General features: G+C 59.5%; 1 protein-coding gene across 9 annotated transcripts in view; it reads left to right on the forward strand.

Annotated features, from left to right (window-relative positions):
- The first annotated feature begins 3,858 nt into the window (after nucleotides 1–3,858).
- ZMIZ1 (zinc finger MIZ-type containing 1) overlaps nucleotides 3,859–12,539 on the forward strand; it is a 221,228-nt gene continuing 212,547 nt past the window's right edge. For all 9 annotated transcript variants that reach the window (XM_036337244.1, XM_036337252.1, XM_036337251.1 and 6 more), the window contains exon 1: nucleotides 3,859–3,990. The gene's annotated coding sequence lies outside the window, so the exon portion shown is untranslated. The remainder of the gene's footprint in view (nucleotides 3,991–12,539) is intronic.

The following is a 12,539-nucleotide window of genomic DNA, read 5'->3' on the forward strand; positions in this document are numbered from 1 at the left end:
ATAGCACTTGAGTCCGCTCTCTGGAGGTGGGTGTGGGCCTGCCCCTGCATTGGTGCCCACAGGCCAACCCATGTAGCCTGTACCTTCCTGATGGCACTGAAGCTGCCTCTGCAGCCAGGTGACTTGTGGGTCTGTTCTAGCTGAATAGGACTCAGTGGGTGGAAAGTAAAGCACTTTCCTTGCTGCTTCACCCCCAGAGATCCAGGCCCACGGAGGCCAAGGCCCAGAGAGCGGGTTAGGACATACAATCCCCAAAGAAGCATGACCACTGCCATAAACCTTATGCTTGGTTTACAGAAGCCCAGAGAGGGCTAGCAACTTGTCTAGGATCACAGCATTGATGGATGAGGATGTGGAGCTGGGGCTGAGAGGCCAGAAGGAATGTTTGTCAATGAGAGTCTGAATTCGAATCAGGATTGACCTTGGGCACATCACTCAACAATATAGTCTTCTCTGAAGGGGGGATGGTAATAAACCTAACTCCAGGCAATGCGAAAATTCAATACGTTAATGCTAAGAGGCCTTCAACAGAGTACCCAGCACACAGTAGGTACAAAATAATCATGGCTTCTTCTAAGACCCCACAGGGATCCAATCTGCCTTGTTATTTCCCTGAAAAATGAATAGAGACTGCAAAGGCCTGAGCCCCAAGAACGGGAGCCCAGGGTCCCCTGGAGGCTTGGGTCCAGGTGAGATTTCTTCGCCTTGCTGCCATCAAGTGTCATGCTTGGCCAGTGGGAAGAGCTGGAATTTTCTGAGGCTCCATGCTACAGAGTGTTGGGCTTGCTTTTGTGCTGGGCTGGGCTCCTCTGCCCTCTGCAATAGCTTCCCAGTTTGCAGATGTAAAGGGAACTGGGTGGGGTGGGGGTGGGAGTCTTCTGGACAGGAGCTTTTCAACATGAGGGGTGATCCCCAAGGTCACGGGCATCCTCCACCTCCTGGAGGTGGTGAGCCCTCACTCACTGAGAAATGTTCAGAGGACTGAGCTTCCTGACCTAGATGATCATCAAAGCAATAAGAACTGGTCTAGATTGTGCCCTTCAGGTCCTTGACCATCAGAAACTCTGCCCTGAGGTTTTGGACATGGGTGAGGGTGGCACTGTGGCTGTTGCAATGCTGTGAATCGCTGGGAGTGGAGGGCAGCCGTGGCTCCAGCCACCACTTAGCAAGCTGAGTTCCCACCTGCCAGCCCTGGGCCAGGCCAAGGGTTTCTCAGGTTGCCCCCCCCCCACCACCACCACCATGTCCTTGCCTAGGAAACTGGGCCATCCAGAGGCCGAGGGGGAGGGGCTTCCTCCCACAGGAATGCGCGGGGACCATGCCTCCCTGGTGTCCCTAGAGGTCTGGAGCTTTCATGCCATCCATCCTCTCCAGGGATGTTCAGCTGCCACCTGTGCCAGAGCAGCGAGAAAGCGGTCCATGTGACAGTTCGGAAGACTGAGGCCCGGAAAGGAGGGCCTCCCCTGCCCCTAATGGCACAGGGAGGTAGGATTTCCCCTGAAAAACCAAGCCGGCTCCCGGCACCCCCACGCCCCCTCGCCCCCTGGACCTGAGCGGCAGTCCTCAGCCCTCAGGAATCCAGGCTGAGTTCGCGGGCTAGTACAGCTTTGAGGATGAATTCAGGGCTGGCAAATGCATTTTGCCTCCTCTCCCTCGGCGGCCGGCGAAAGGAGTGATCTCGCTGGCCCTGAAGGAGTTCAAGCCGAGGTCAGAGAAGCTTTCGGAAAGATGTTTAAAATGGGGGCGAGGAGGGTACTCCGGCCTGCTCCCCGCATTGGCCCAGGGTGCGTGCTGATCACTGCCCAGGAGGCCGGGGGCGACCCCCGAGTCTTCGGGGCACAGCCGCACTCCCAAGCGGGTCTCATCCACCAGGCAGCAGCCCCAGCGAGCCAAGAACTCTTCCGCTCGTCCCAGGCCCCGCGGGAGACCCCCACCCCGCTGCCTCCCGGTGTCCGCCCCCGGCGGTGTCATTGTTCTCTGACGTCACGCCGCGGCCCCGCCCCTCGACCCCCACTCTCCCTCACCCCCACCTCCAGCTCCAGGCGCCCCAGACCCTGCAGCCTCCCGAGCCTTGGCCAAGCAGGGCTCCCCCCGCGGCCCGGCCGGGGCTGCGCCCCCTTGCGCTCTCCCCAACTTGCCTTTGTTATTCCAGCTCCCTTCCTCGCCTCGCCTCCGACACCGCGGCGGGCTGCAAAACATGGAGAGCGGAGTCGCCGCCACACCTGGAACCCGCCCCGGGAGCCGGGCTGGAGCCGCCCCGGCTGGTGTGGGGAGGGAAGCGCGTGCGGGCGCGCGAGTGTCTGTGTCTGTGTCCAACCCGTGCTGCTCGAGCGGCGGTTATGATGTGGGATGGAGGCACCACGGGTGGTGGGCTTGAGGAAGAGGTGTGGAAGAGGAAGGGAGGAGGAGGTGTGTTTGTATGTGTACGTGAACGTGAGGATTTAGTGCACAGGGTGGGTGATGTTTTGTTTTTTGAGTGCATGTGTGGTTGCACACCGATGTGTGTGTGTGTGTGTGTGTGTGTGTGCATGTGAAATCGCGTGCGTCTGTGAGTGTGCTTGCTATGGCCGTGTACACGCATATTTGTGAGGGTACGTGTGCGTGTTTGCGTGTGTATGCGCGAGGAAGCGTGTTTGCAATACTGAGTGTGGGCGCCAATGTGTGTGCCATTTGTGTAGGAGTTTCCGTGTGAGTGGCAGTGGACGTGAGCCAAGGTGGGCGCCCACTTAGACGCTCTCAGGGGTGGGTCTGCGAGGGAAATGCCGCGAGTGGGAGCACCAAACTGCGCCGTGTGAGTGCCCACGCTCTCCGCAGACCCCGAGGCGGTGTCCAGCTCGAGACGGAGGGCTGGGCCCGGGTCCGGACGCCTCCACCTCGACCGGGAGTGTTGGGCTCCGGGCACTCCCTGGGGCCTTCAGGGAATCTACACGCCTCGGGATGCGATGGGTGCCCGAGACAGACCGCGCGCACCTCTCCTTCCCAGCCGTCGGAGTGCTGCGCTCCAGCCTCCCCAACATCGCCCTTGGAGGTGGTGGTGATGTGTCCTCTGCTCGCCCCACCCACCTGTCCCGGCTTTGGGAAGAATCCCCCCTGCAGAGGAAGGCGTTGACGACCTTGTTAGCAACTCGCTCACCCCCAATTCGGGGACCTGACTGCGTTTGCAGCCGGGTGTGCATTCCAGTCGGGGGCGTGCGTCCGAAGGGGGTCACTCCAGTGAACCGGGTGATTTTAGCCCCCTTCCCAGTGTGGTCCCTTCCAAGCTCAGCATTTCTCTCCGACTCCAAAGTTGCTGGGGTAGGAGTGGGGGAGGTCAGGGAGTAGTGGTGGGAGGAGGAGAGAAAAGGGAGGTGGGTGGCTGGGGTGGGGGGGTGTTACATGAAGTCCATCAGAGCCAGAGAGGGGGAAAGCTTGAAGAGGGCTCAGACCGAGGAGCGGGTAAGAAAGAAAGCAAAAGAAGGGAAAGGAAAGGAGGGAAAGAAAGAGGAGAAAAGGCAAGGGAAAGAGAGCGGAGAGGAGAGAGCGCGCAAAGCGGAGGAGAGCCGAGCGCCGGCGGCAGCGGCGGCTCGGCGCTCCGCTCCGTCTGGCACTCCGCGCCGGCTTTTGCGGGCGGCCGGCGGCGCGGGGCCCTTTGGAAATAGAATAGCCAATGTAATCTGACACTTCAACTTGCTCGGCTCCGGGCGAGTTGATTCACTTACTCACCCCCTAACGCCGAGTTCCTTTTCACTGTCTGTGGACATTAAACAGCGAGCGGCGGCGGCGACCGGGAGCGAGCGGCCGGGCGGCGGGCGGGCGAGCGGCGATCAGGCGGCCGAGCTAGTGAGCAGCGCCGGCGCAGCGCGGCGACCCCAGCCCCGGTCCGCGCGGAACAGGAGCCGGAGCGGAGCGGATCTCGGCGCCCTCGCAGCGCGCCTCCCGGCCCGAGCCGGCCCTGCACGGCGGCGGCGGCGGCGCGTCCTCCGGCGGCGGCAGCGGCGCTCGCAGTGCCTGGTAAGTTTGAAGCCAGACCAGGGCGCCCGCTGGCCCCGGGCCTTCCTCCCGCTCGCCGTGGACTCTTGGGGTGCGAGCGTGCGGCGCCTGATGCTTGGGGCTTTTCCGTCGAAGGGTCCACCGGGGCTCGGAGAGCGAGGCGGGCGAGCGGCCGGCCACCGGGCTCCGCTGCGCTCCCTGTGGCGGCCGGGGGCCGAGGCCCAGGCGGCCGGCGAATGCCTGGCTGTGCGGAGCCGGCTCGGGCTGCCCGCGGGGGCCGGGCTCCTCGGCTGTGCGGGACTGGTACGGCTGTGAGCGCGCGGACCAGCTGCCCGCCTCCTGCCGGTGCGCCTCCACCTTCGTCCTACACCCCGGGGGCCGGGCAGGACCGGGATTCGGGGCAGGAGGGAGGGAGCGAAGGATAGGGCTGGGAACACCTCCGTCTCCCTCGCCTCCTTTGCGAGGACGCGAAGTTGTGAGCCTGTCTGTACGAGAACCGCGAGGGACCGCGGCGGATTTCGGGGTGGCTAGGGGCGGCGGTGTTAAGTTGTGCATCTGAATTTCCAGGGAAAACGCACACTTTTGTCAATGGGAGGTGGGGGCGCGGTGAAGTTGTTTGTGTGTGAATCGCCCGGGGAGACGCGGTGCGCAGCGCCGGCGTTCCCCGCCGAGGGGGGTGCGCAGCGGCTTCCTGTGGGTCTTCACCCTCCGGAGGGGCATTCAAGGCAGCGCCGGGATGGGGCTGCCCCGGCCGGGAGGGGAGCCCCGCGGGGAGATAGGCGTGTGTGTGCGCGCGCGTCGCCAATACGAAAGTAATTTCCCCGGGTTCTTTCTTCCTCTTCGTCTCCGGCGGCGGCGGCGGCGGCCCCTGGGGAGTGGGAGGCCAGCCGGGGCGGAGGTTGGGGGGCCGGGCCAGGGCTGGAGCTGGGGTGGGGGGCGGGCTCTGGGCGCTTGTTTCACATTCCTGGCGTCTCGGCTGGGGAGAAAACAGTGGGGAGCGCGGCCTCGGCGTCTGGAGCGCGGGCAGCGGGCGCGCGTCGCCCCCTCGCCGGGGACATCTGTCCAGGAAGCCAGCCGGGCGGGGAGAGGGCCCGGTGCGGAGGGCAGGCTCCCCGCCCCGGAGCAGCGAGGGCGCGGGCGAGGGGTGGCCGCCTTCCCGGCCATTGTGCGCCAGCAGATTTTCACGGGAGACTGCCCCGGAGCCTCCGGAGCAGGCCGGGAGCCGGCCTCGGCCCCGGGTTTAAAAGACACTCCAGGAATGTAAACAACCCGGGCGGGAGCGCGCCGGGGCCGCCGGCCCGCGCCCCCCAATCCTCCCCGAGGGGCTGCCCCAAGGTGGGGCCCCCTGGCCCTCCCCCTCTACCTGCCCCAAACTTTTCTGCCTCTGCTTCCCTTAGCACCTCGACGCTCCCGTGGGGCACAGAGCGAGGGCCACTCCCCAGGCGCCGGCCCGGGGCCTCTGGCACCTGGTGCGGGACCCCGGAGGCCTGGCGGCCGGGCCCCTGCCTGGGTGTCCAGAGTTGCGGCCGCGCCTCCCTCGGAGCCGGAGCCGCCAGCTTCCAGAACCGGCAGTGCCTGAGTAACTGGGGCTCCGAGAGCTTGCTCGCCTGCCTGCCTGCTTCCCTCCCTTCCTCCCTCCCTCCCTCCCGCTGCTCCTTCCCCCGCGCCCCCCCTTCTCCTCTCCCCTGACTGCTTTTCCAATGCCCTGACATGAGGGAGGAAGATTTAACTTGGCAGCCCAAACAAATGTTCTCTCAGAGGTCCTCCAAGAAGCTGGCGGCTGGGCTGGCAGGGCGAGGGCACTGCTCCGCCAGCCTTCTCCTCCTCCCTGTTCTGCCATGGCCATTGGGAGCCCCCTGGGTAGAAGATGCCTAGGGCATGGGAGAGGGAGACCCACCACCACAGATTTACTAGCAAAAGGGTAGTGGGAAGCCTCCTACGGAAGCCACTGGCTTGGTGCTGGGTAGGAGCCCCGAGCTGCCTGGTGCTGCCAAGGGTTTTCTGGAGGACTTTCTTGAGCAACAGTTTGTCTCTGCTGCAACCTGGGGACAGGGCCTGGTGGACCAGAGGGCTCACCAGGGCTGTCTCCTCCTCCCTGTGGGTGTGAGCACAGGCTGGTTGCACAGGTCAGGGCAGGAGGCCAGAGGCTGTTCCCAGAGGAGCCTGGCTTTGCTTATTTTTGTTTTTTTGAAGGTGGAGATAAAGAGGCAGGCGCTCTGGCTGCAGAATGGGCAGCTTGGCTGGTGATGAACTCCAACTTGCCTTCCCTGGTGTTTGTATGGTTCAGGGAGTTTAAAAGTGTCTTGTAAGCTATCTGGGAAGTTTAGAAGAGGGATCCAGCCCCTAATTTTGTCCTGGCTGCTTTGGGGGGGGGGGGGTCCCAGCGTGGGGGGAATTCCTGGCCCCGGCCTGCTCGCTTGCCTGGCCCTGGCAGTGTGGTTAGTGAATGCCCCAAGCCTCTGCTGGCCTTTCTTTCTTCAAGTTGAGGATGTTGAAACACCAGCATCAAACAAAAGACACATTGAAAACTGTATCTGCCACAGAGCACGTGTGACTTCGGGGCCCAGGGAAGGATTTGGAGGGAGATGGTGTTTTCTTCTGAGTTTTATGATTTCGGTTGGGTTTTGTTTTTCCCGAAAGGACAGAACCATCTCCTTGTCCCAAGTCACGAGGTTATGAAATGCTGTTTTCACATGCAAATCCCCAAACTTTTGACTTCTGAGAGTTGGTGGCAGTGACCTGGGCCAGGAGACTGGGACAATTTCAAAAGTTTTAAATGGTTTTGGATTGAGTTTTGAGGCACTCAGCGTATGGCTCACAGAGAAGAGTTGGGAATAAGAAATTACTGGACTTATGGGAAATTTTGATAACTAGCCCTGTCTATGCAGAAAAGGATTGCTGGCTTCTTTGTGGGGACAAAATGCCCTCTTTTCTTCCTAAGGAAAGAGGGAAGGCCCATCCTCCCCTTCACAGCCAGGAGCAAAGTCAGGAAAGGCTCAGAGACAGTGGGGTTTGGCCACAGAGCCATGGTGTCTGTCTGTCTCTCTCTCTCTCTCTCTCTCTCTCTCTCTCTCTCTCTCTCTCTCCTCACACACACACACACACACACACACACTCACTTCCCTAGTGAAAGTCACACAACATTATCTCCATTCCTGGTCCCCAGAGATGGGCCTCCACTGGACAGGTGTCCATTGTCAACTGACCCTGGAAAACTGCAGAGGGAAGGGCGCAACTCAGAAGAGCTGCAGACTTCACTTTTTCCCTGATGGACAGAGATGGGAGGTGGAAAGGAAGGCAGACACTCTGAGGCCTGCTGTGTCCTAAGAGTTTTGTCCCAAGAGTCCCCGTGTGTGAAGCCACCGATACTAAGTTCTCTGGCCTTGGCCAGAGCCCAGTAGATGCTGTGACCCCAGGCCCAGGGAGAGACGTTGCTGTAAGAAACTCAGGAACCAACAGGTTAATTTCCGGAAGCTTCTTTGGGCACTCTGTCACGGAACCAGGAAGCAGGGCCTGCCAGGCCATGACTGGGTCCCATACGTTTTCATTCATAACTTTGCTCCCGAGGGCTCTTGCCTGGCTTCTATCACTGCCTCATCTTTATGAGGTTCCTTAGGTTTTGTATGGACAACAAAGGCCGGGCTGCTGTAATTACCCTGGACACCGCTGTAGTCTTGCCTAGTGACAACTCTGGCCTCTCAGCAGGACCCTGTGGCCTCAGGGGGCGGGGGGGGGGGGGCGCTCTTTGTCCCTAGAGCCCCCGAGGATGAAGGGAGGCAGAGCCTGGTCAGGGCTGTAAGCTCCAGGGAGGATTCTAAGGTATGAGGTTGGGCCCTGCCCTCAGGGAGGATAAAGGGAGGCTGATTAAAAACAGGCACAGGAGGTGGGGGAGAAGTGGCAGGAGCCTGTAGCTGGCTGGCTCCTTTGGGCCGGCAGCATCACTCTGCCAGGACCTCAGTTTCCTCATCTGTAAAATGGATCCAGAGGCAGAACCCCTCTCACCCACTTGGTTGCTGTGAGGATGAGACAGATGTTGTCACACCAGAGTCCTGGGAGTGTATCCCCCAAAGTCCTGGCAGGCTCTGGGCACAAAGGGTTTGGATTGGGGTGCTAGAAGCATTTTCAGGTGCTGTTCTCCCACCCAAGCCTACCTCCCTGACAGCTTATTGTCTAGCCTTGGCTTGCATGCCCCCCATGACAAGGCACTCACCACCTATAGGCAGCTTCTGCCTTCAATGGACAGCTCTGGCTGTTAGCATGCTCTACTGCATAGCATACCTTCTGGAAATCAACACCTCCTGACCTCACTCTGCTCCTGCAGATCCCAGCTTTGTTCTTTCCTGAATGATCAGTCAAGCCCCTGAGGTTGAGGGAGGCAGAGGCTGACTGGGCTGTAAGCTCCAGGTATAATCTGAGGTTGGATCCTGACCAAACAAGCCACACTGCTACGGGGTGGGGGACATCCTGCAAGTGGCTGCTTCCAGCCTTATGGGGCGTAACCTGGGGGGAGTGGGGAAGGGTCTGCCCGGGGGCTCACCAGCCTCTGTCTTTGGGTGCTGGGCTTGCCTCTTGGCACTTTCTCTCATTGGATCCGGGATGAGGAGAAGGAAGGAGATACATAAAGGGGTGGGGTTTTGGTCAGGGGCCCAGCATTGTTGCCATAGATATTTCCTGAGAGTCCACCGTGTGAGGACTGTGGCCAGTGAGACCCAGAAGTGTGTAAGTCGGTTCCTGTTGCTTCGGAGTTTACAGCCCAGTCAGGGCAGGAAGATCAGTCTAAATAAATAATTAACCACTACCAGCTGGCTGCCTGCCACGGGGCGCGCGATGCAGCAATAACCGCGGCCCTTGCCTTTGTGTGGCACTGGGCGGATTTGGAAGCACTCTCCAACTTTGATTAACCCCGAGGATAACAGTGCAGCCAGCTACTATTTGGAATTACCCCCATTTAACAGAAGAAAACCGAGATTCGCAGAGGTGACACGGCTGTGAATAAGCCAGGACTCAACGTCAGGCCTCACAGATGCCACCACTCTTGTGCTACCACCTTCTCAGCCCACCGACCAGACAGGACCCTGATGCAGAGGCTGGCGGGGACCCTGAGAATAGGGGTGGGGGCCTTAGGTAAGCAGGAGGAGCTGTGCCCAGGAAAGGCCACAGGTGGGCTCACCTGTCCCTGCTCCCACTTTTGGCAGCACACAGCCCACCCCACCTGCAACTGTGCCCCTGAGCTTGCTCTGCGCCCTAAATCCTTCCATGACTTCTTGGGTGCACATGTTTGTGCATGGGCCTTCACCACCATCCCTGGCCCTGGATCAGGAAGCAGAAATGTGTTTAGGCCCCAGGTTCCTGTGCAGCCCAAGGCTCTTCCCTGGGCTGCGATGGTTTCTATAGATACAGACGTTGACTCAGCCTGCCCCTCCTCTGGCTGAGTCAGTGCCCAGGCCCTGTGGGGTAGCTGCCCTGTGGGAGCTCTTGGGTTCCTTCTGCGTAGCCTGCCTGCTGCCCAGGACCTGTGCCTGGTTTTCTGAAGCTCATCTGAGTGCCACCCCAGGACAGGGCTGCATCGGGTGGGGTCCAGAGTAGGGAGCAGCTGGGCAGGCTGGGCTGGCACCTCCCCGGGAAGCCTGGCCCAGTTTGGCACACCTGCACAGGTAATGACTGTAGCCTGGGAGGGCCCCGGGCCCCACCTGTCAGGCCCAGCTGCTGGGGTTACTGCAGGATCATGCTGGGGGAGGCCGGGGTGTCTGAGCTAATTAGATTTCTTAGATTTCAATGCGCCCCTAATCCTGTTAGCCCGGCTGTAATTGTAACCACTTGAAGGTTTCAGCTGTGGCAGGCTGTTGAGGACAGACGGTGTGGGGACTCCACTCTGCCCAGCCTCAGCTTAGACAGCCGGCTGGGGACTGGGGACTTCTTCCCAGGTCTCTGGGGTGGGGCCTGAGTGGTGGTAGGTGATGTCGAGTCTTAGCATCACCCACTGTCAGAGCAGGCATGGCCGCTAGACATCGCCAACTTCAGCCCTTCACTGGACACCTGGGGAAACAGCCTGCCTGGCTTAGGGCCTTGATGGCCGGAAGTGGCAGTGTATCAGAGACTTGCGTTGGTCTGACCTTGTGATCTTTGTCTCTGGAAAATTCAGGGCAGGTCTGGAATGGCCCAGGGGCTAGCGGACCCTCCAGATGTGTTTTCCCCAGCAATAGGGGCTGGGGGCTTCATTGGCATGACTGATCCTCTTTCCGCTCCCCATTGGCATTACCTATTCCCCTCCCGCCCAACACACACACACACACACACACACACACACACACACACACACACACGTGAATTCTGGGCCCATAGGACTGCACCCTCTGCTGGGCCGGGTGTCTGCAGAGAACCAATGCCTGCCTCTCCCAGGCTCCCAGACATGGGGGCTCCCCCCGCCCCCCCGAGTCTTTCCCAGATTTTTGGTCTCTTGGAGGGTCCAATTCAATGCAGATAATTGCTTTGCCAAAAAAACGGCAAAGCTATTCTGAGGAGGGGTGGGGGTGGGGGGTGGGAGGTGGGGGCGGGGGATGGTTGTTAAAATATAATCTCTTCCAAACTTATATTTTGGTGTCTGGCTTTAATGGGAACTGCGCCCATTCCCATCTTTTTTCCTGCCCTACCCCAGTTCTCATTTCCCAACAACTCCAGCCATCCACCCACAGAGGTTGGCGCTTGTGGTGGTGGTGGTGGGGGGGGCTCTGCCACCTCAGAACCCCTGCCCTGGAGGGTCCCCCCAGAAGTTGCATCGTGTCCTCCTCTTCGCCTTGGAGCACTGGGGAGAGAAGTGTGAAACCTCCGTCCACTCCGGAACCTCCCTGGCTCTGGGACTTTCCCCGGTTACCTAGTCTGACCTTTGCTTTTCTAGCCCAAGACACCCAACTATGGAAACAACTGGCCATATCCAAGGACAGCAGTGAATTAGTGGCAGGGCCAGGCCTGGAACCCGTCTCTTCAGCCCATTAGTTCAGTAAGCATTTAGTGAGCATGTACTGGCGGCCTGGCGCAGCCCTGTTAGCCCCCCTCCAGAGCTCAGAATCACTGCTGCTCCTCTTTTTAAAAAATTTTTTTTTTTTTTTTTATTTCAGAGAGGAAGGGAGAGGGAGAGAGAGATAGAAACATCATTGATGAGAGAGAATCATTGATCCCGTGCCTCCCTGCACGCCCCTCATTGGGGATCGAGCCCACAACCTGGGCATGTGCCCTGACTGGGAATGGAACCATGACCTCCTGGTTCATAGGTCGACGCTCAACCACTGAGCCACGCCAGCCGGCTGCTCCTCTTTGACTTGGGAAGGGCCAGCTGAACCTGGGAGGACGGGGCTCATCTCTGAACTCAGGGTAAGAAATAAGGACGTTTTCAGCAGTAGCCCAGTCCTACACAGCACCTCAGTATATATATGAAAGGTAATAGTCGGTTGGTTGCATTGCAGATTTGAAGGAAGTAAGACTTAAACCCTCCCTAGAGGGTGTCTCATCTGCCCAGGCCTGTTTATTCCAAGAAGATGGGTGGCTTCCACCTGCCCCCCTCCATGTGCTGTCTTTTGTCCTTTGCAGGGCTAATGGCCCCTGCTGCCTGGTTCCTGCTCTCACTTCCTCCCTGGGCGTCAGCCTCCTCAGGCCCAGGTGACAGGATGTGAGGAAGAGCCAGTGGGCTCAGGATGAGGGAGGGGATGCTGGTACCTGGCCTTGCCTGGTCTTCTGGCTCTCCCCAAACTCCCACCCAGCTCCCTGGTGAGTTGGACTGAAGCTGGGGAACAAAGCAGACATCTCGGACCAGCCAGCACCCTGGCTGAGGGACAAAGGGGGCACAGAGACCTGGGGCTGGGGGAAGGGTCCTGAAACCCTTACTTGGCATTTGCGAGTGGGGAGGGCCTTGGAGGATCTATGTCCAACCTTGTTTTGCAGGTGGGGAAACCCAAAGCCCAGAGAGATGAAGGGCCTGGCACAGGTCCCACAGTGAGGTAGCTCCCTGCACCCCGGTGTCTCACCAGGACGGGGTTTCAAGGTCTGGGTGGGGAGGGGTAGAAGTTTCTACTGATGTGTTTTGGGGCTCCTGCTGTTGTTTCCATCTTTAAAACAACTTGCCAGAGTCTCCTATCCGTATCACAGTAGCCAGCATCTCTTGGGCAACTATTTTGTTTTCGGCTCTTCTTCGACGGCCTGGGTTCCGCTCTCAGCTTCGCCCCTGGTGATCTCTGTGACTATGGGCAAGTTAGGGTTACCTTCTCCAACTTTGGGCTCCACATCTGCAAAACAGGCTTGTTCATAGCATAAAAATAATATATTGCCTTCCCCATCAGTTGAGCACAGACGTGCCTGGCACATAGTAAGTACTCAAGAAATGGTAGCCTCAGTCATTGTCATGACCATTGCTCCCACCGCACCTGGTGCAGCTGTTAGCATTGCATTACCTCCACCTTACAGATGAGGAGACTCAGCCAGGTGGATCGTCCAAGGCCACCAGGTATCTCAGAACCAACCAAAGCCGGCCTGGGATCCAGGCTTCCCCCAGCCCTGCCATTATCCATAGTTTCCCTTTT

The sequence above is a fragment of the Myotis myotis genome, unplaced genomic scaffold, assembly GCF_014108235.1.
Source record: "Myotis myotis isolate mMyoMyo1 unplaced genomic scaffold, mMyoMyo1.p scaffold_m19_p_15, whole genome shotgun sequence".
NCBI lineage: Eukaryota > Metazoa > Chordata > Mammalia > Chiroptera > Vespertilionidae > Myotis > Myotis myotis.